Source organism: Lycium ferocissimum, chromosome 10, assembly GCF_029784015.1.
Source record: "Lycium ferocissimum isolate CSIRO_LF1 chromosome 10, AGI_CSIRO_Lferr_CH_V1, whole genome shotgun sequence".
Taxonomy (NCBI): Eukaryota; Viridiplantae; Streptophyta; class Magnoliopsida; order Solanales; family Solanaceae; genus Lycium; species Lycium ferocissimum.
In genome coordinates, this window is record NC_081351.1 from 50,130,857 (window position 1) to 50,150,088 (window position 19,232).

Sequence of the window (19,232 nt, forward strand, 5' to 3'; positions counted from 1 at the left end):
TATATACTTAAATTACATAATGTCATCAACATCCACCATAATGCCTTTTGGGCTGTTATTACAGAGATAGGTCGGCCTAAATGGCCCTAATGTTATTTATGTATGATATTGTGTTCACAGGTTGGCCTCATTGGCCTTGCTTGTCCTTCGGGACTTAGACGATCAAAGTTATAGTCTGGTTCGCTCGGCCCTAAGTAGGTGTCGGGTGCCAATCATACCTCACCAAGGTTGAGGTGTGACAAAGATGACATAAAGTAGAAAGCTAAAATAAATTGTTCAACAGGCCACATTTGGGCCCTAAAAAATACAAATTAAATAAATGGTTTATCAGCCCATCTTAGGGCTCCAAGACCTTTTCAATCACACCTAAGGCCTATCTCCATTGCATCCTCCCTACAGAGTTGTAGCTGATTAGACTTTCGGGTTTTATCCCAGTTGTGCTAGTAAGAAAAGCCTCTATAAAAGCAAGTGACCACGAACCACATGCCCTACTAGTGTCATTGCGGGGGAGATTCTTGCTCCTATAGAATTCCCACGGTTTATTGAGTAACTTTGCAGGCAAGTGTGTGAACATACCACTCTGTTTTAGTAACTTGGGCCACAATTCCAATACGGGCTACATGTAACAAAAGAAAGCATCATCTAGGTAGACAGGAACGTTGCAGTCATAAACATTTATCACTCACTCTTCAATCTTGAACTCGAGAGTGACAAAATGTATGACATCAATATTCATCACTGTTAAAACTCTCTTTGCACCAGCCTACAAACACAGTACCCAGGTAGCATCTAATACCTCTACAATAATTGACCACTTCATCATCCCACCAAAATTCAGCAAGTCTAACCTCCAAAGGCATGACATTCGGAACTGTCCTCTCATTTGTCAAATTTGTGTACCTCTTGAGAATGCTATTGTAAAAGTTGAGGTGCAAGATTATGTCAATGGAATGATAGTACGCAGGGAAATTGATTTGCCTCATACGCATTAGAAGCAGGACCTCATCTACATGCTAAAGTAAAAGTAATAAAATAGAGTTACTTGTTGTAACAATAAGTAGCTTATTGCAACAAAATAAAGGACTTGTTGCAACAACTATGTAACTAGCTGCAGCATATTCAACAAAATAAAGGACCTGTTGCAATAGCTAGTTAACTTGCTGCAACAGATTTAACAAAATAAAGGACTTATTGTAACAATATACTGAATTAGATAGATATATACAAGTGTTGAAACTTACCCAATCCTCCCACCAAATATCCATGCTTGTCATAACCTTGAAGTCTGGGACCCCAAATTCATGCATTGAGTACATTATTTTTCCACTCTTTTTGGCTTTGAGCACAGTGTCAAGCTTTTTCTTTCTTTGGGCATTTACAGGCTTGAAAATGTCCATCTTCTTTAGCACTTTTGGCTCAACATCAGGAAGAGGAGTCTCAATTGACTTACTGGGAGTAGCAGCAGGTTTCCTTGATCTAACTGATGCAAGTGCCTTGGCAATTGCTTTGCCCCTCCGAACATGAATAGGAGTATAGGGTGAGGAAAGGTTCTTTGATGGATTGATATCCCTCTTGGATATCAAACTCTGGATAGAAGTGTTTGTGGCTTCTTGTGCCTGCACCAACTAGTCAACCTTTCTAACCAAATTATCCATTTTCTCCTTGCGAGTGGTGCATTCACAAGCACATGAGGGCACTTTAGAGGTACCGGGACCAACATCAGCAAATCTTCTATCATTCAATCCACCACCACTAAAATTACCACCAAATCCTCCAACACCACTAAATCCAGCAACTGGAGTAAATCCACCAATATCAACATCATCATCTTTTAATTTTCCCCAAAGAATACTTGCTGGGACATCATCACCAACACTAATAACACCACCACCACCACGGCCAACAGTATCAACAAGTTGAACAACACCACCAACAGTATCAACAGGTTGAACAACACCACCAACAAAGATCAACACCAATATCACCACCAGCAACAACACCACCAACAACATTAACAACAACAGCACCACCAGACCACCACCACCACCAGCAATAATATCATCAACCCCAGTTTATTCCCTTGTGATGGCTGCCACTCCAGCCAATTCCCTTTTGAACCCATCAATCAATCTGTCAGGCACAGATTCTATATGCACAAAAGTGACAAGGCGTGGCATCTCCAAGTCTCGTATTGTCGGGATAAGCCATGGGTGCACAATCTACAACAAGAAAGTAGATATATCAAAATGATACTAAATCATGAAAAGAAAATCCTATTTAAAAGAAGTTATCAGCTCAGAGGTTGTTGCAATAGGTTACACATCTGTTGGACATTGTCCAACAAATGGGTAACTTGTTGCAGCAGGTTATTTATCTATTGGATATTGTCCAACAGATTAGTAACTTGTTGCAACAAATTATTGTACTTGTTATAAAAACTTACTGTAACAGATTCAAAAGTTATCAGATTAGCAAATAAAGTGATATGTTTCAATATGTGTGATACTTGTTGGACATTTTCCAACAGATGGGTAACTTGTTGCAGCAGGTTTCTCATCTGTTGGACATTTTTCAACAGACGGGTAACTTGTTGCAGCAGGTTACTCATCTGTTGGATATTGTCCAACAGATTAGTAACTTGTTGCAACATATTATTGTACATTGTAAAAACTATCAGAATAAACATTCAAGATATCAAATTAGCAAATAAAGTGATCTGTTGCAACGAGGTGATACTTGTTGGACATTTTTCCAACGGATGGGTAGCATTTTAACGGGTTTCATCTATCGACGTTTCAATAGATGGGTAACTCGTTTAACGACGGAATACTGTCTATTAGATATTGTCCAAAAGATTAGTAACTTGTTGCAACAAATTATTGTACCTATTATAAAAACTATTTTGTATCAAATTGAAGTTATCGCATTAGCAAATAAAGTGATCCGGTTCAACAATGATGCGATACTTATTGGACATTTTCCAACGGATAGTAAGCTTGTTAACGGAGTTTCTCATCACATTGGACATTTTCCAACCAGGATGGGTAACTTGTTGTAGTAGGTTACTCATTTATTGTAAAAAGTAGTTGCTTGTTATAACAGATTCATCTATTGGGTAACTTGTTGGACAATGTCTAATAGATTCAAAACTTATTGCAACAGATGCATGTTTTGTTGCAGTAGATTACAAAAGCTGTTGCAAAAATTAGTTATCTGTTGTAAAATATTTAAGCTTATAGAAGTTAAGTTTATTCTATATGAATGTGTTCTAATGCTTACAGCTTCCTTAGGGGAGTTGAAAAGGTCAACACTCAATTTTATGTTGTTCTTAGCTTGATCAACCATTTAAGAATTCTTGGAAAGGTAATTTCTTTAGAGTATTCCTTGACTTAATACCGGAGGTGAGGAATGGCTTCAAATGCCCAAGTCTAGAAAAAAAGATGCCATCAAAAATTAAAATAATGATTGAAATACAATAACAAAAAAAGAGATAAAAGATTGAAGAAAGTTTACCATGAAAGCCCAAGGGAAGCATATAGGTTGACCGTCTTCCCCGTTGGCTTCAATTCTCTCAACAAATATTTAATAGTCAACCAAAAGCTTTCAAGACCCCAGGAATAGTTATTGAAGGTATCATAGTCCTCCGCAAGTTTAATCAATCCAAGCGGTATGTTATTGTTTATGTCTCTTGCCCAAAGAATACTATGCACAGACCAAACTAAGCACAACGTCTCCTTGTTCTTTTTCGAGAAAGTTTTGGACTCCAAATCTTCCAACAATTTCTTCTCTTTCTAGCTCTTTCCCACTAAATCTATCAAAGAGACATCATTCTTAGCTTTGGAACCCTTTGATTTCTTGGCTGGCTTGGTTAATACAACAGTAGGAAGAGGCTTACAAGAATGACATCTCAATCCGGTAACTATGGCAAACTCCTCATGCCAAAGCAAACCGGCATGCCATAGTAATTAATCCAAACCTCATCCTTTCTATCATAAATAGTCCTAAACTTCAAAAGCCCAGACACCATTGTCATTTGAAACAACGCACTGATTTCTTCAGGCAAATCTAAATAGAGCCCAGAGCAGCTAACCCTAGAGAAATTCTCCAACCCCTGCTACCGAAGAATGCCTCTAAATTTGTCAGAGCCCTTGCCTATGCTTGATTTGACCACAATATCACCGGACAAATCATTATTTTCATTTAGCGGCATCCTCACGCCGTACTTTTCAATGCTAAAACTCTTGATGACCTCGTCAATGGAAAGTCTATTGGGATCTATGCCAATACTAGAAGACTCAATAATGTTTCCTCTTTTTTTCTTAACTCGGCCAAGGTCGTCGACATGTGATCTATAGTTTTTTCTTCGTCTTCTTCATTACCCTTTTCAGTTTCTTCATCTTCTTCACCTCCTTTATCTCTTCATCATTTTCCTCATCTCCTTCAACAGATTTTTCATTATCTTTTTCAGTTTCTTCTCTAGTTTCTTCATCTTTGTCCACTTCATCATCTCTTTATTTTCTTTATCTTCTTGTTGTCCTACACTTTGTGCATTTTTATATTTTTTTCGTCATGCCCAACAGAAACTTCGACTTTATATACACCAAATGGGGTTTTTTAACCATGCAACCTCAGCAGATGTTTGCAACTTTCAAACAAGTGCTGAATTTGCTGCAACAGGTAACCTAAGTTGTTGGAAAACATCAACAAAATTGCAAGCCCTTTTTTTGAAACACTAAGGAGAACAAGAACAAAAACAACACCAAAAACCATAATTTCACAACCACATATACTATTTACAAACTCACAAACCCCAACAAGTGCAACAAATACACCAAACTACAACTTCTCAAACTTAGAACAACAAAACAAACAACATTCAAGATAAACTCATGTTCTTCTTCATCTTCTCTAACTAAAATCATTATTTTCACACTTTGATTTCAAAACCCTAACTTTTGAACCAAGTGAAAGAAAAACTTTACCCGAGAATGAATAGAGAAACAACAACAACACACAGAGAGAGAGAGAGAGAGAGAGAGAGAGAGAGAAGCGAGCAGTAGCAGTGACGAGGAAGAACAAATCTCTTGATTTTGAAGAGAAAAAACGAGATGAAGGCAGTGGCACTGGTAGCGGTGGTGGCTTTACAGCCTAGAGGAAGAACTGTTTTTTTTTTTTTTTTTAAATAATGAAGTGGGGGTCGTGGGGGTTGGTTGGAAGGTTTTGTATAATGTGTGTGCGCTTTTGTGTATTTTGTAAAAGATTAATGATGTAACGACCCGTTTGGTTGTTATAGTTATTTTGGTGTTTTCACTTGTTCCCGAGCATTGATTAGCTCGCTTTTTACCTGAGGGGACCGTTGATATGCTTCCCGGGGTGCCTAGACCAAATTCGGGCAACTTTGGTGGAAATATAGGCTTAAAATGAAAAATGGTTGACCCAAAGTTGACTTTTGGGCAAACGAATCTTTTCTGGAATTTCATTAATTCCGAGAGGTCCGGATGGTTGTTTAGAACTTGTGTGTGTGTTTGATCCGGTTCCCAATGCACTTGGGTGCATTTCGGCACTTGGGATGGAAGTTTGAAATTAAGGCATCGGGGGTTGACTCGATTAACGAGACCTCCATTGCGAATTTCGAGGCCACAAGTGTGGTCGTAGCGCGTCTTTATGTGGGACTATGTGTCTGGTATGTGAGCAGATGGCCTCGGGAATTAGTCAGAAAATTAGATCGAAAGGATCTTGGGTTAAGTTTCTGGTGTCTGGTGCCCGCTTTAGCGGCACTAGACCGCGGCAGCGGCACCGCTGGAGCAGTCAATGAATTTTAGTCATTACCGCTGAAGCGGCGGCGCTACCGCTTCAGCGGGTGACGGGCAGTTAATAATATTAATGAAGTGTTAAAAAGCCCTAGACCCTCATTTTACCCCATTTCGATAATTGAGCTTGAAGAAACTTCTGTTAAGGATATTTGGAGGAAAATCTTGGAGGTAATTCCTACTCACTTTTTCATTCTTCCTTTAAACTATAATCATGTTAAGATTCCCTCTTCTCCCTTAATGAACCCAAGGTGGTAAGAGTTGAAAGAGGGTTTAGAAGAACATGGTTCTGAGGATTACTAATGAATAAATTGGTGATGTTTTGTTAAATATTGACTAATCTAGGCTCATTAATCATAGACCTTCCACTTTTAACGTTGAATTTCGAATTTGGAGATTTAGAGTTTATACCCAATTTGGGGGTTTTGCATGAAATCAGAATCTAGGCTAATTATTGAGCTAAATCAGCAATTAAGGGTGGGATTATGATTGCCTAGTACTTAATTTGGTATTTTGCCCGCGAATTTCCCGTTTTGCCCTTGTGGGCCCGTTTTCCCAATTTCTAGGGTTAAAATGGACCTAGTTGTTATCATAGAAATATTAGTATCATTCTTCATGATTTCTAATATAGAATTTGATTATGTTTAGACTACTTTGGTTTTGAGCTTCGGAGGAAGGGCAAGGCAAAAGAGTGACTTGTTAGTGTTGTAGTTCGGTAGTCCAGGTAGGTTATGGTTTACCTTTGGTGAGACTTCGTATAGTGAATCACATATTTAGATTATGATATTGGAGATAGCATGTGAACCTTCGGGTATGAAGTCGGGATGGATATTGCCTTAGGTTGGGCCCTGAGGTGTGTTGGGACTAGCCACCCCGTTACGTGTGCTTTGATTGTTCAATTGTATTAGCTTCATGCCATGTGTAGTTGGTAGATACCGACTTCTGTTTATCGTCTGGATTTGGATCAATTAACATACCATGTTGGTATTTATACCTGAATATATTGTTGGCGTACTCACTGTTGGTACTTGACTTATTGATATATATTGGCATACCCACCGTTGGTATTGTGATGTGATACGTTGTTGGCCCACCCCGTTGAGGTACTTGTGATATTGAACTTCATTGTTGATGATTGACATATGCATTGCACACATTTTCTCATATTTATCATGCATGGCCGATACCCGGTGATGATCCGGTATCGTTAATTAAGCGAAACTGATATTTTGATGAACTCTTTTACTTGAGTGATTATGAAAAGGCCGATGTTCGAAGATTCATTCCGGAATCGTTGTTTATATAAAACTGATATTTTGATGAACTCTTTTACTTGAGTGCTTGTGAGAAGGCCGATGTCCGAGGTTCAATTCCGGAATCGTTGATTGTGTGAAACCGATATTTGACGTACTTTTTTTGAGTGCATCATTAGATGGTAGATGTCCGATGATATATTAAACCGTTGTTGTTGCGCATGGCCGATTCCGATGTTATTTCGTAATCATTAGTGTACGTAGACTCCGCGGGTCCTTCGGGGGTGGCTTAGGTGAGACTCCTCCCCCGCGAGCAATTAGCCGGGTCCCGTCTGTTTGTTGGGAAAAGATCTGAGACGGGTGGCACTCAGACTTCGCGAGTCACGCTGGGTTGTGCTACCGAGACGTCGATATTTTCATCCGGAGTACATGTGTACACCTCATTTGCATGGCACGGCATCACATTCATACCATTATTGCACTGCATTGCATTATGACTTGATTGAGATGCTGTGATGATTCTGTTATGATGATTCTATTGTGGTGATTGGATTGGATCGGATACATTCGGACTTGACAGATTTGGGTTTAGATGCTTTACGTAGGCGATGATGGATATCTGGTTGTGACTATATTGTCTTATACTTGCTAGATTCCCTGTTTATCTGCTTTATCTTCTGAATTGTGTTAACTATACTTAGTCGGCCGATGATGCTTGACCTGCACTTGCTATGAATGCAGAATACCAGGTCAGATCTACTTCTCTGACCTGTGGCTGATCGACTCTTTAGCTTTCACTCGAGTTTTGCAGGGTGAGCATGGCGTCCACTGACTTTGAAGACTTTCCTATTTCATGTCTTACTTTATTTCAGAGACATAGACATTATGTATTAGTACTTCCAGATTGTATTATTCTCCCTAGATGCTCTTGTATTATTCGGACTGCACTCGGGGTATTCTTGTCTTCCGCACTTTTTACTACTATCTATCTATATATATCGTGAGACTTACGTATCTGTTATTTCCGCTACTTAGCTTTCTTTAATTTATGTATTAGTCCATTGTTGGGATAAGGGTTCGCTTATCGAGGTGGGAAGGTAAGTGCCCGCACGGCCTAGGCTAAATGGGTCTTGACAAATAAGTTTTAAAAATTATAATTCAATCACATTTTAACTTAATCACATTTTTAAGACAAATTTAACCTTGGCTGGTCAAACTTGTCACCATTTCTAATTAGTGAACTTTTTTGTCACTTTTAGTTCATTTTTCCTAGTAACTAATCTGTAAGTTGGAAGAGGAATCCAAAAAGAACAAAATGAAAATGAAAGGAAAGAGAAAGTCTACAGAAGAACCTCTATGCGGTGGTAATAGGCTAAAGGCCACGTAAATTCTTAATACCCACACACACAAAAGTTGATAAACAAAATGATCAAGAGATGAAGTTACAAAAAAATTGTCTTCTCTCTTCTTTCTGGAGAGAGAAAATAGTGCCTTTGTCCACATCTAACCAATTTTAACCACTGAATTTAACTCCCCACATGGGAACATCTGACGAAGAAATGAATGAGCAGAAGGAAGATCTTTTGACAAGAAGTACCTACAAGCCTAAATAATCAACCACTGCGACAGAGACAACTGTAAAAGTAAGTTTCCTAGATAAGCTTTTAATCGACAACCCCTTTACCCTTATAGAATGTATCCAACATGCTTTTAACCTTCTCAAGCTAGAAGATGAACACGAAAATACCCTCAACCACCTGTATTTCGTATCCAGATTCGCTATAGAAAAATCAGATTATAGGCCCCTTGGAAGCAAGCAGTTATCATAAAACTCATTGGCAAATGCCTAGGCTACTGTTGGATATATACTATTAACCATGTGTTTGGATATAGTATTTATTATAGAACAATTATTTATTCATTGTTTAATAAAGAATTAAATAGATCATGTATCAGTAAGTGTGTCCTTTACTTATATAGTGGATGATTTAGTGTATAGAGTTTAGCTTATACACGGAAGATTAAATCATCGGTTCTTATAAGTATAAAATTTATGTTCACAATCTAAGATGGAAATTGGACAAAGCCATCGGTATGATTGTAGCTTCAAGATTAATATAATGTATCTTCATTATGGGAACGATATAGTTTCGTCTTCTTGTGCTAGTACATTTTGTATGTATTGAACGGACCAAGTAGAGATAAGTGTTTTTGTACCGAATAATATATAAAACAAATTCTCTAGTTCATTAAATGTACTTATACTCTTAATCTTGATATAATTATTATGATCAATGTGATTTGTTCATTATTTTGATTTATTAAAAGGTACGACTCAATTGCGGGTCTATGTATTACGGTGAATTGGATAATGGCAAATTACATTTGTGAAATAATAATTAGTTGATAGAATCCATGTCTTGACTTTGAGATTGATGATACCCTTTATGGATGCTTATAAGTCTCATGTTAAAACCATCAACAGGATTTTGTATCGTTACATGACGTAAGTTAAGCGAAATATAAAGGATTCAATTAGTCAATGAATTAAATTGTCGGTAATTTAATTTAATTGATTGGTATACTCGTAATCTTAACATGGGGAGTCAAATAAGTTTTAATGTATGATTTCGAAATTGAGCGAGGAGTGCGATTACGATTTTTTAGTGGAATAATTCGTAATTTATTATGGTAGGATTAATTCGCATTTCTTGAATTAATTCCATAATAGGAAGCCTCGTTAATTAAATTCTTGTGGTCCTATTTGTGCGAATAATAAAGAATTAAATGGAATATTATTTCTTGGTGGAAAATAAAGACCCAATAGGTTTTGGAAAAGGGGAAAACCCTAAACCTGTAGTTATAAAATAGGGGTCTTATTCCATAAGGAGGTGAAGGGGTTTTACAAGTCTCTACACTTTTTCCATAGAAATTCGCCCACACGAATTTCGCAAATTCTGGTATTATTCGGGTTACAATGATTAAGATCGTCGAACAAGGATGAACACGTGGACGGCTTTTGCTCGTGCTTGAAGGTTCGATTTGCGTTGCAGGTAGTCACGCTCCAAGAGATAAGTATCGATTTTATGTTTGATTAAAATCTTTGATTATGTGTTGTCTATATTACATGCAAGTTCGATCCTGGCTATTTGCTTCCGCTGCGTATGCCTATATTCCATCAGCTACAACTATCTCAGAAACCCACTAAAAGTCCTTCGACACCTTAATAAAGACTTTAAACTTGATAGATCTCAGAGAAGACTGTTACTTGTTTAAGCTGACCAATTCAGAAAACTACGAAAAATTACTCCATCAAAGACCCTTGGTTCATAGGTTCCAAATACCTTTCTATTTGTAAGTAGGAACCGAAATTTAACCCTGCTCAAGAGATAATCTCTTATGCTATTATATGGATAACACTGATTACTACGATCTTGATATTTTCAAAAAAAATTGACAGTCATGTTGGTTCAGTTCTTAAAGTTGATAGTTGTACTATAACAACGAGCAAAGGCCAGTACGCCAAGTTGTGCATCATGGCACAACTAGGGAAAATGCTACTAATTGATATTCTTATTGGAACACATTCTCCAAAAAATTCAATATGAAAATTCAACTCCTTTTTATCAATTATGATGCATAAACCACACTCTTCATTATTGCACCAAAGGTTCAAGAAATGATCTGAACATGCCATCAACTTCATCTGATCTTGCGACAACAAAAAATGGAAAATAAGAAAATGAACAAGAAAAAATAAAAGAGAAGAACAAAAAGAAGAAGAAGATTAAAAGCAAAAACAAAATGAAAAAAATGAAAATAAAGAAAAAAACTTGGATAGCCAAGGTTCTTGGACTACAGTAGAAAAGAATCAACAGAAAGGGCAATAATTTCAAAGAAACTCTTCCTAAGGTCAACATCAACATCCCTATTAGCCATGAAGTACAAACTAAAAAGGTTAATAATAAAGATATTTATCAGATTGCTCAAACAAGGATAAAATAGACATCCTCTCACATTGCTTAAACAAGGACCATGTACACCCCTACAACTCCTGTGAGTATGGCTTCTACATCACACACTTCTTCCTCTCTAGAAAATCTCATACTTTCTTTACAAGTACATTCACCTATTCATCCTATTTTATCTCCAAAATCCTTGCAAAGAAATCTACCTTTTACCACTCATTCCTTTTGTACTTCACCAAATGTATACCTTAGTGCAAAATCCACTCCCTACGTATCTAAATAGAATAAATTTTTTCCCATATAGTCTATTACCAATATTACTTCATCTACACTCGGTCTACCTCCAAAGGTGCGGTCCAAAATATTATTTCAGAATTAAATGAGTGTGGCTCTTCTCTTCTGGTAATATCTCCAATTATAGATCTTAAGAAAAATATTATTGTACTTCAGCGTAGTTTTAGCTTTATTGCTCCTACTTCTAGCAATATCACATCATCTGGAAAAAAAGGAAGCAACCTCTTAAATAAGCTTTACCACTCCTACTTCTAGCAATATCACATCATTTGGAAAAAAGAAAAGGAAGAAACCTCTTTAATATAAAACTATACACCTTGCTGCTCTTTTGGAGCTTCACCATAATACTATGAGTAGTTCCTCAAATCACTCACAAACTACCAAAAAGATTCGTCGTCCACCCCACTCTAAGATTTCGACGATTCTGCCAGAACCAAAATCACCAATCTCCTCTCCACAACCTTCGACGAACATGAAGCCCTTACAAGTATTCGAATCAAATCCACTTTATCTGATAAAGTACTACCCTTTCAAGGAAACCAATTGACTCAATCAAGTATTCTGCCCCCTTTAAATTTTTGGAAAGGTCACAACTTAGTACAAAATCCATGACTTCTTACCCTCCGATGGTATCCGTCCCAGAAATGATTCAGAGCTACCAAAATATGGTGACTCTTCACTCAAATCAGACACAGGAACTGGTCGAACTAGGAGTATCGCTGCTGCAAATACGACAAGCTCAACTACATCTATGGAGAACTTAAACTTGCCATCATTGCCACAGATATACTATGTCGGTTTATCACTGCCTCAACTACTACAAATATGGCACCGGAGGAACTTCAAAATCCAACATAGAAGAAGCAATAGAATTTTGGGGCTGCAAGATTCTGTTGGTATTGAACGATAGATAGTGAGGGGATCCATAATATCATCGCTAACCACTTCCACCAAATTTACACCAGTCCTTGAAACTAGTCCTAAAGAATTTATTGCCAAAGCCCCTAATTGCCTTACCATTGATGATCAACATTCACCTGAATCGGCCGCTTTGAGTCGCTGAAAATTTTAATGCTATAAATTCTTTCAAGCCCCTTAAAGCGCCTGGACGAGATGGTCTGCACCAGATCTTTTATTTAGAAATTTGGAATGATAATAACTTTTCTATTATCAAAACATGTATGGATGCCTTCTCCTCAGCTGCCATTCCTCCCGAAATTAATAAAATCTTTATTACTCTTATTGCGAAGGTGAAAACTCCTGAACTTATTACCCAATACCGCACTATAAGAACTCTGCAATACTATTTATAAAATAATTACTAAAATTATCGTTAATCTTATCAGATTATTTTTGGACAAAATTATTAGTCCTACTCAAAGCAGCTTTATTTCTGGTCGCAAAGCTTCTGATAATGCTATTATTGTTCAAGAAGACGTTCATTCTTTCAATAAGGCTAAAGGAAAAATTTGTAATATGATAAAAGCCTTTGACAGACTTGAATGGTCATTCGTTTGGTACTCTTTAGTCAACTTAAGCTTTCCTCCTAAAATTGTTGTCATTATGGAATGCGTTTCCTCTTCTTTTATTTCATCCTTATCAACAGAAAGTCCACTAAATTTTTTAATCCAACAAGAGGTATCAGACAAGGTGACCCCTATCCCTTGTCTGTCAATCATTTGTATGGAATCTCTTCCTAGACTTACTGACCAGGCAGTTGACCAATGTTTCTGGTCACCTAATAAAATCTCAAGAACATCTCCTCCCTCTTTCCATTTACTATATGTTGATTACCTTATTCTTTAAGTAAAGCTAATATGACAAATACTGCCACTATCACCTCTATCTTCAACCTTCTTGGTAGTAAGTCCTCATAAAAAATAAAATTTCTAAAGTCTAAATTATTTTTTCAAAAAATGTCCCTTCTAATCTTGCACACAAATTTTGCTACTACTTTGAAATTTTAGATCTCCCTCAAAAATTTGTAACTATCTTGGCCTCCATATCACCAACAATCATCCTAGGAGTAAAGTTTATCAACTTATCCTAGATCGTAAGAATAACCGACTAAAAGGTTGGAAAGCAAAACTTCTCCCCTTGTAGGAAGAACTACGCTGGTCAATTCCATCCTTGCAACAATTCCTAATTATGCAATGCAAATCAACATGTTGCCAGAAAATTCTAGAAATCAAAACGATCGGATCCAGAGAAACTTTCTTTGGAGAACCACTGCGAAAAAATAAGAATAATTCATCTAGCCACTAGGACACTGTCACTCTTCCCAAACAAGCAGGGGGCCTGGGCATCTATAAAACCCATGGCAAAAACTCTGCCCTTATATCTAGCCTATGCTGGCGTTACATCAAAAATAGCTCCCTGCTATATAGGTTAAGATCCTCAAAAGTAAGCACGAGACAAGGTACAATGAATATGGCTACAAACCATCTGATTCCTATATTTGGAAAAACATGTCTAGAACCAGTTTATCTGTTGTGAAAATATTGAATTTAATATCTCAAAAAGAAGTTTTTAATTCATTATTTTAGCATATATTAATGAATCATTATTTTACAATATTAATGTGTTTTATCCAAATTGATTATTGTGGTTGAATGATTTCATAATGGTCTAAACGTCATACAATGTCTCTTTGTCAAACTTTGTGTTTGTCAAAGTTATGTCTAAAAGCATACTATTAATATCGTATTAATTGGTTTTTAATATATTACTTAATTAGCCATATTTGATTATTGAAAGGCACTCACAGTCATTGTCCGTTTGCTGATTTGTCTTAAATGAGTATTACTCATTTATCAATTTAATACATTGAATGGCTATTATTATTATATTACCGTTACTTGGCAATCATCTTTGGGGAATTTATTTGGCTGCAACCATTTGAGTTCTTCTACGATATATATCAGTAATCATTTTCTTTAGTGTAGTAGAAATACAAAAACATGTTCTTGCTATATTATGTCATGCTGGGTTTTCTACTTTTGTAAAATCTTTGTTAGATTACGCTCCTAGTTTTGTACTAGAAGAGCTTGTTGAATTTTGGGGGATACACTCATACCGGGTGAAATATCCTTAAGGACAGTGCCATTGGCATGCCTCAAGCTACGAAGAATTCTCTACAATTGTTCGTGATCAAGCATTTTCCTCAAGTGTAAAAAAAGTTCCTACAAGTGTTCCTGATGAAGAAAAGTCCCTACACGTGTTCGTGATGAAGTATTTTCCGTAAGATTTCCAACAATCTTAAGGATATTTTTATACTCTATTCTTACGGAGAATACGGTTTATAATATTTCCAACAAGGCATCTAGCAATAAATATTACTTGAACTGCTTGGGGGACAATGGGGATGCACTTGGTGGAATCGGTTGGTCCACGACAAGTTTGGCTGGGACGTCAAGTATGTTGCTGCTGGCCAGCCTCTTGCTGCTAAGTTCATAAGGCAAGGGAAATGTCAGCAACCATGCACCTGTGTTTGGGAAGTACCAAGAAGAGGCTGAGAACTTTATATGTGCATGTCTTGGAAAGGCTAATAAGGTATGACAATATTTTATGTTTATATTTGGAGAAAAGAAAACGTGGTTAGTTGACACAAAGTCAATAAGAAAGTCTTCTGTGAAAATAACTATAATTACATGTGTGGCAAACTAAGCCATTATATCTCTCAATGTAAAAGAAGATTCAGAGAAATGATAATCCCGCTAAGTAAAATAAGTGTGGCTAAGCGGATGATATAATTGTTGTGGTCATTTCTCAAGCGAATCTTGTGGCTAGTGTGAGAGATTGGGTGTTAGACTTTGGTGTTACTAAGCATTTTTGTGCTAAAATAATTTTGTGTTCTACACCCAAGTTGAAGAAAAAGAATGATTGATTTATGTTGGTGATTCTAGAACTACTCAAGTTCTTGGAATGAAAAATTCTCTTCTTGAACACACATTTGGAAAAACATTGACATTAACTGAGATGGTACATGCATGTTCCTAAGATTTTTAAACCAATTTAGTTTCTATGAGATTATTAGGAAAAGTGGGGGTGAAAGTTTATTTTGAGCCTGATAATTGTGTTAACCAAAAACAATGTTTTTATTGGCAAAGAATTTTGTAATCATGATTTGTTTGTGCCTAATATCTTCCAAGATGAAAATGCTAGTACTTGTGTTTACATGATTATTTCATTTAGTTTATGGTAAGTTAGACTTGGATATATTAGTATTTCTTATATAAGAAAATACAAGTTCAAGTTTCTCTTGTTGAAATAGATAAAGTTGATATTGCAGAGTTTTTGTCCAGATTTATTACTTTAATATTATATTAATGGAACATTATTTTACAATTCAAACGTAGCTTTAAAAGCTTATCAAACCAGTTGAATGGTCTCTCTATTCAAATTGTGCAAAGTTATAACAAAATATTTAATATATTAAATCGCCTTGAATAATATTTATGTGGCGTTAATGATGAAATAATTATTTTTTATATGCCTAATTGTATACGTTATTTGGATATTATGTTAGTCTGCAATCATTTGAATGGTTTTTAAATGTAATAGTTGTGGCAGTTTTACATTTGAATTTAAAGATAAGAATTTGATGTTCATCATACTGACTCTTTTGTGTTGTATGATTAGTTTTATTGGCGTTAATGGCTCTTATTAAACATGAGAAAAAAGGTGACCGTTGAATTTTAGTTTGACAAATTAAATCACCATTTGATGAGTTTTTATGGTCTTCATTATATTCAAACTAGTAAAGTTGCTCGCGCTTTGCGCGATTATAAAAGTCATTAATGAATGCTAAAAATTCAATAAGCTAGTAACGTATTTAGATACTATAGTCTATACCTCTCTTTTATTTTTATGAAAAAGGAAATGCTTATAAATAGCATACATTTGGGTTCATTGATATGTTAGTTTATTAATTTTGTTTATTTAGCGGGTACCTCTAAGTAATGTATAGTTAATTATACTACTATATCAAGGAAGCTTTTTAACTTTTATGTAATTAAGAAATATTCAAGGAGATCTAGAATAATAAAAGAAACTCAAATTAAAGTATTTAAAGTCTTATTAGTCATATATCAGAATATAAAAATTGTATATAAATGAAATAAAGCATAATCGCCATGAATTCTTTCAACTTTCTCTTTTTAAAGTTTTCAGAACTCCGAAATGTCTAAAATCAAAAATATAATCATTAGTTAGTAGTATCATAAATGATCAAGGTGTCTGGATTGTGGGTTTTGCAGAAAAGATAAACTTCTTCAACCACATTTTTTTCTTTGAATCAATGCCCTTTTTCATGGTCTGCAGTTGGCATACTCAAGGAATCTGGTGCCTCTTGAAATAGAATTGGACTCAACTGAATAATCCACCTATTGAAACAACCTTCACCTATTTGTGCATCCTTGTTTGACTCTTGCAGGTCCCTATTTAAAAAGTTGCATAATCTAGTCGTACGGCATAACTTTCAGTAGGCAAACTCCGTAGTTGTCGCTTTGCCAAAGAAAGGCTCCCAACTCCGCACGGTGCATGATAATCCTGCTATTTTGTTAACTCCTCCTGCACATGTAATAGCCTTAATCCAAGCTGACAAAAATGGTGCAACAACTAATAAGTTAATTTCTAGCTCCATATGTAATAGTTTAGCAACTTTAAGTAACTTGAGTACTATCACTATCACTGATAATGAAAATATCTCTATACTGTATGTTCCACCTTAGACTATAAATAAAATATATCTTTCGAACCAAAAAAATTCATTGATTTTTTTTTAGAATAGAAAATGAACAAAGAAACTGCACTAAGTCAAGCAAAAGGCAAATTTGAAAATGTTATAAAGAATGTAATTTTAAAAAGAATATTAAAAATTAGTACCTATTACCTATTGCTAATGGGAGGTGGCAGTTTCTCGTGGAATTGGTCTAGGTGTGCGGACATCACGGTTATAAATCATGTTTTTGAAGATTAGATCTGCAAAGTCACAAAGCAAATGAGCGTCATCTGAGTAAGTAAAAAGTAAATGAAACGAAAAGGACATAGAAGAAAGAGAACAAAGCAAACATCAAAGGCGGAACACAAGAATAAATAAGATAAATAGAACACACATACTAAACAACCATGTAAATTCTTCTGGCATTTTTCTTTTCAAAAACACATACTCATAAATGCCTTAAACAAAATAAATAATCATCCATTAGGTAATTATTTCATAAGCAAAAATGTTACTGTAAATGACTAATTACGATCACAATCGTGAGTAGAAATGAACCAAGTAATTGCTTAGACAATTAAAAGACACAAACTAATAAAGAATGGTTATTTTTGTTGGAAAAAGTGGAGAGCGAAATAATTATATGTGTTGGCGATAGCTTATTATCTCCATGGTATCCTTATCGAAACTTAAGTGAAAAAAGGGAGATTGGCGTTATTTTGTGTCAACCTTCACTGTGGAATCATAACTATCCAAAGAATCAATGTTAAGCAATAGTAATGCCACAATCAGGAAAAATATAAGAAAGAATTTGCAACTGCAAAAATTAATGTAGAAATGAAGGGGAGAAAATGGAGATAGGAGGAAATAAAAGAGTAAATACGCAAATAAAAAAAGGGTAAAAGAAAAGCAAACCTGTTCTTCAAATTGACGGAATGGTGATATTTTTGCTGGACTAAAAAAGCAAACTTACAGTGATTTAGTTTATGTTTTTTTAATCAGATAACTTGGTCAGATATAGGTAGGAGAAAGAGGAAACCGATTACATATTGATCGGCATGTATACACCCATTCCGAAGGGCTGTATGTTTTTCGATTGCGACTTTTCAGAGTGTTGATCTCGTTTTTTTTTTAATAAGAGTCTTTGTTTTTTGTTTCAAGAAAATAGAAGGGAAACTCAAAAATTTGAGAAAATAGATAAATCTATTTCCTTATCAATGAGAGATGCCACGTGGCGGGCCTAATGCCCTGCTTTATATGTTTGACAAATTAAATCACCATTTGATGAGTTTTTATGGTCTTCATTATATTCAAATATTACCAGACGTTTTGAGATGATAAGATGTTTGCAAATTTTCATCTATGTATAGTTATGTTTAGATTGAAATATTTGAAAGTGTGGGGGTGTCTTATAATGTTATGCTGCTCGGTTTTGGAAAAATATATATTTGAGAAGTACTATACTTATGGTACTAAATATAGTGAATTTTTGGAGTTGGTTGGTGATGAGGCTAAATGTTGAAGAGACCTCTTAGTGAGTATTCCAATTGGAATAAAACCAACATCTTTTGTGTCTATATATTGTGGTCATCAAGCGACAATAATTGTAGTGAAATATAAATTTTTGAATGGCAAAAATAGACATATGTATTTGAGACATAATGTGTTAAAGCAGCTGCTATGAAATGAAATTAATTATGTAAATTATGTGAAGTCGGAGGTGAATCTGATCAATTCACAGACTATAAGAAATATCGAGGGGAATGGATTTTTAAGTCAATTTGAGAAGATCAACAATGATGGTAACCCAACCTATGTGATTGGAGATCCCATGAATTAGGTTCATATGGGTAATAACAACTCATTAGTTGATCAAGTGTGCACTATAAAATTATATCCCTTCCTATGGTGTGTGAATATAGTGCAATTCTGCAAGGTAAAGTGAGGCTGAGTTATAAACTCTTAATCCATTACTATATCCTTTATAGGTGGTGCATTGCTCTGCAGAATACACTTGATGGGTGGACCTTTATGAGTGTGGAGTGGTGCCGCTTCTATGAAATTGTGACAGATTTCTAGAGCACTCATGAATACCAGGACACACGCATGGCCTCTTAGCGCAAAACCGCGATAACGACAAAGATTGTGCGAGTATAATGTGATAGAATAAGACCCTAGACTTACA

General features: G+C 35.7%; 1 long non-coding RNA gene across 2 annotated transcripts; it reads right to left on the reverse strand.

Annotated features, from left to right (window-relative positions):
* Positions 1-16,530: 16,530 nt before the first annotated feature.
* Positions 16,531-18,216, reverse strand: LOC132035572 (uncharacterized). Of its 2 annotated transcripts, none has more exons than XR_009409318.1 (3): positions 17,963-18,216; positions 17,212-17,307; positions 16,531-16,923 (listed from the first exon to the last, which is right to left on the reverse strand). It is a non-coding gene; the product is annotated as an uncharacterized LOC132035572 (long non-coding RNA). The 2 variants fall into 2 exon arrangements; XR_009409319.1 differs by having other exon boundaries at positions 16,531-16,896; positions 17,963-18,214.
* Positions 18,217-19,232: the final 1,016 nt, after the last annotated feature.